At 50.8% G+C, this 4,504-nt stretch overlaps 1 long non-coding RNA gene across 3 annotated transcripts; it reads left to right on the forward strand.

Moving 5' to 3' along the window:
• Nucleotides 1-6: 6 nt before the first annotated feature.
• On the forward strand, nt 7-4,194 carry LOC104914254. 3 transcript variants are annotated; one of them, XR_004161960.1, is made up of 4 exons: nt 7-192; nt 284-358; nt 2,510-2,726; nt 2,870-4,194. It is a non-coding gene; the product is annotated as an uncharacterized LOC104914254 (long non-coding RNA). The 3 variants fall into 3 exon arrangements; XR_004161958.1 differs by having other exon boundaries at nt 2,873-4,194; XR_004161959.1 differs by having other exon boundaries at nt 3,908-4,194.
• The last annotated feature ends 310 nt before the right edge of the window (nt 4,195-4,504 follow it).

The raw sequence follows: 4,504 nt of genomic DNA on the forward strand, positions 1-4,504 counted from the left end.
GGGGCGGGGAGGCGCGCTGCAGGGGGGCGCCGAGGAGCGGGTGAAGCCGTCGAGGAGCCATGTTGGGTGTGGGAACGCTGCCGGGCGGGGGCGGCGCGTTTACACCGCGGCTGGACGGAGCTTCTAACATTCTACACTCTTCTAATTCGGTCACTGGTAAATGCTTCATTTACGTGTACTGCGCACGTGCAGGTAGGTCGCGAATCCTTGAAATTCAGAGATCCGATACTCGTGTAAAAGAAAAATACAGCGAAGGCAAAGCGATGGCAAATGTATTTCTCAGAACTCGGGGAACGTCGCGGTGCTGACAGACGCTGCTTCAGCTCGGTCGGTGGCTTTTCCCTGCAGGACAAACAAGGTGAGTACACGAGCACTGTGAAGTGACATCATGCCTCGATTCGGGCTCCTGTCGTGATAGCGCTGGGCAAACGGCGCTCAGTGCTGTGAGTGCTGCGGCAGCTCGGTCGCACCGTGGGCATTGGGTGGGAATTGCACACGGCCTGCTGAGCACAAGGGGATGCGTGGAAATCGCCCGATAATCAGCGGGTGGCTGAGATTCGGCAGGAGGAGACCTGACACTGGTGCCAGGTAACAAGGGTGAAGGTAAAATCAAGGTTACAGAATGTTGGAGTCCTTTTGCAGTTCTGCACGGCAGACCCGACCAATTTCAGTTTAAAGGGGAAGCTGTGAGTCGATGAGGTGAAAATTATTTACATCCTACCGGGATGTGATGCTGGAGACGGAGCAGCCCGTGGCCTCACTGGGTTTTTCTCTTTGGGTTATTTTCCACATAGAGAACAGGTTACACACACCTACAGCACACAGCTCTCCTGCTGTGTCGTGAGGATCAGAGCGAACCCCATGGCTGTCTGAACTCTTCAAACCACAGAGGTAAGGTTCCTCAGCACAGCTGGATCCACTCCTAGTCCCAGACGCGTTCAGGAGTTTGTGCCTGAGGGATCCTATATGCACAATCAAAGATGCCACCTTAGTGAAGCTGACAAAGCTCAAACCAAACTGTCAGTCGCTCACTGAGGATCCGTACCAGCAAGGTGTCTTGACATCAAGGTGGAAAGGATCTCTGTGCAGGTGTGACCTCAAGAGGCATCCCTGCTCAAGGGTGTAGGAATGGAATGTTGTTTCTGCATTAGATATTAAAAAGGGGGAATTGATCTGAAGCAGCAGAGCACAATGTACTTGTACTTTGTAACTTGTCCTTAGAAATAGCTGATGTGAAAAAGTAGAAATACCATATATGTTAGTAACGTACTTTAGAAATACAGTTGCTGAACTGTGTGATTAATTCTTGCTTGCAAAACTTCAATAGCTCTTAAATGTTCCAAATAGTATGGGTATAGTATTGTGGACTAGAAAGCATATTGTAGGGCTATTCTGTTTGGATAAGAGACCCTCAGCAAAAGAAAAACAGACTTAACAAACATCAAAGAAGCCAGCGCCTCTGCACAAGGCTGGCTTGCCTCGCTCTGTGGGTAGGTTGGGATGCAACAGGCAGGGATGAAGACACTCCCCCCATCCTCCTTCCGAGCTTATCTCTATGCAAGGACGAGCAGATGTCCAGAAACAAGGACTGAGTGTTGAATGAACAGGTGTGAGAAGCTAACTAATTAGCAATATATGCTTAGCTAGAAACAAGTGATGTTCAGCCAGTATCCATGTGTTTAGTTGAGCGTCAGGAAGATTGTGAACCTGCAGTACTCAGCCAATGGGAACCAGGGGAGAAAGAGATAAGTGTCGAGTTATAGGGCGTAAAAGATGTAACGCTGTGTTCTGCGTGCTCTCCTGCTTGCGTGAGTTAGGAGAGGACAAGATAAGGGTTTTAACCATTGTATAGCAATGTGAGTTAGGAGAGGACAAGGTTAGGGTTAACCATTGTGTAGCAATGCAGGTAAGCAGGATGTAAGGCCAGATAAGAAAAGAACATCTCGAAACTCTGCTGTAAACTTGAAGAAACTTTACACAAGGAACGGGTCAGGATGGGATTACTTCTGCTGAAGACAATGAGCCTTCATCCCATGACCACCAGAAGGAGACCCCCACTGCCCGCAGCACACGTGCAAGTGGGAGGGACCAAGTGCTGATGGGTTCTGGAAATGTAATGAATATGTATACGAATTCCAGGAAAACCATTGATTACGCATTGGTTCGGCCTCTATCTGTACCAAGCTTTTGCCCTACGTTGTGCAAGTGAGGAGGAATGATCCCCCTTGCAGCCGATGTCTGCGCAGCACTGATTAAAATGTAGCTGCTTTCATATCTACTTTGTGGTTATGGAGTTTGATTCCGCACGTCAGCAGGAGGCCCGGCATTGCAATTGCGAATAAAATCTGCTTTTTCAGAGATACCGTCCTGAGAAATTGTTTGGATGTTTCCAAACAAGGGCAGAGCTCGTCCTGCAGCCTGCTGCTGTGCAGGAGGGCTTAAGAGGTGCTTGTGCCGCTCTCTATGTTGGTGCTAAGATGATTGACTCATTGCTGTACTTTGTTTTTAGGCACATGCTCAGATGGCCCTCAGCTGTTGAGCCAGAGGTCTGCTGCGAGTTCTTTCAGCCTCCCAGCCTGAGACAGTTTTGTGGTCGCTCATCTGATTGAGCCAGGAGTGCTGCTCGCTGTCTTCCTGTGCCAGGCTGAGGGAGGAAGGTGGGAGAAAGGAAGAAAGGAAGAGGAGGGAGCGCACCATCCCAATGGCTTTGCTGGGAAGGAAGCCTGGTAAGAGCAGTGCTGCTGGTCTGAGTCCCAGCTGGCTTTTACCCCTGGGCAATGCCCTGCAGGGGGGCTGGTGAGGGTGGGGGTTGGGCAGGGATTGCTGCATTCCCTCACACCTCTCCTGCCTATTGTTTCCTTTGTCCCAGCAGGCTCCAGTTTAACATCTGCCTGCAGCAGAGCAGCAACTGGCCACAGCACGTCCATCTCAGGCAGGGGCTTGGGGACGCAGCCAGAAGAGGGCAAGGAGCGAGAGATGGGAGTGCAGGGTGAGAGTGAGGTGTCCTCAGCCAGCGTTTGTGTGCTGGGAACAGAGAAGAAGCCGCTGGGATGGGAGTTTCTCTCCTCTCCAAGCTGCTTCCCTGGGCCTTGGCCATGCACAGCAAGGAGCACTTGCAGGAGCCCGTGGCCTTTGCAGAGGTGGCCATGTATTTCAGCAGGGCGCTGCTGGACCCTGCGCAGCGAGCGCTGTACCGGGCTGTGATGCTGGAGACATAGCAGTGCGTGGCCTCGCTGGGTGAGGGCTTTACTGCTGCTCCTTCTTGTTAGGGCAGCCCTGACTGTGCAGAATGAGCCTCTGCAAGCAGGGCATAGAATAAATGCAGTGCAGTTACTTATTGGCAAGGCAACAGCAACAGAAGAAACACAGAGAAGCGTGAGTTGCAGAATTAGCGTGCTCAGTCCCCTGAGAAAAGCCCCAGAGTCACTGCTGCCACACAGGTGTCAGCCGGAGGGGTTGGATCAGCTCCCTGCAAACAGCCCTTGTGCTGCTGCTCTGCATGGTGCCACCAGCTCCAGCACCCAGACGTCACACAGATCACTCCTTTAGAATTCTGTACTGTTCTGTTCCTTTCCCATGAACCTTGTTGAAGTGTTGGTAAACAAAGCATCCTAAAGGGAACGTTGAAGAAAATGTCCCTGCATCATTTTCAGAGACGTAAAAGGCGTGCTGGGCTCCAAAGGAAGTCGGTATGTGTTGGGCCAGTGTCATTCAGAATTGATACGCTGACATGCACCGGAGTGGGCTCATGCTTGACATCTTGTAAACAGGGTTGAAAAGAAACTTCAAAATAAACACGCAGCCTTTGTAGGCCCTCCCCTCCAAAATCCACGCATTTTGCACGGCCAGAGGTGCCTTCCCAGTCTTCTGTCTGTTGGCAGTTTTACTTTATCTGTTTTTTCTTCAGATCACAGCAGAGTGAGTCTGCCTGCGTCAGCAGAAGAGCTGCCTTCGTGGAGGTGCAGTGAAGGTTTCTGACTGACCTGTCCTCACTTTGTAGGAGTTTTGTTTGCTTGCTTAAATACAGTAAGATGCTCTCACTGATGAGTATGTCCTTTGCCATAAACATGCCTGTGGCAAAATGGTTATTTTGACATCATCCTGCAGTGGCTAGGATAACCGAGTCTTAGAAAAATACAGCACCTCCCCCAGAGCTGTGATGGCCGTGCTGCTGCTTGCTGATCCTCCCTCTTATCTGTGCTTTCCTTTACAGGACGCAGTTCTTTATTATGGCCCAAGGCCCCGTGGGCTTCTTCTCCTCCCACAAAGCTGCTCAGCCAGGAGGAGGCACAGGCACGGACACGAGGCCACAGCAGCTCCCGTTGTGTCAGACAGCAGAGACGTTGGAGTGGAAGAAGGCCCCACAGCTTTACAGGGGAAATTGGACACAGTCAGTGACTTTCCATCCAAAAGATGAAGAGGAGTTTCTTTTGCAGCACCTATCATAATTGTTTGGGTGTTTTGTTTTTTTCTCCATTATTACTGATGCAAAACTTGCTGAAAC

Source organism: Meleagris gallopavo, chromosome 25, assembly GCF_000146605.3.
Source record: "Meleagris gallopavo isolate NT-WF06-2002-E0010 breed Aviagen turkey brand Nicholas breeding stock chromosome 25, Turkey_5.1, whole genome shotgun sequence".
Lineage (NCBI taxonomy): Eukaryota > Metazoa > Chordata > Aves > Galliformes > Phasianidae > Meleagris > Meleagris gallopavo.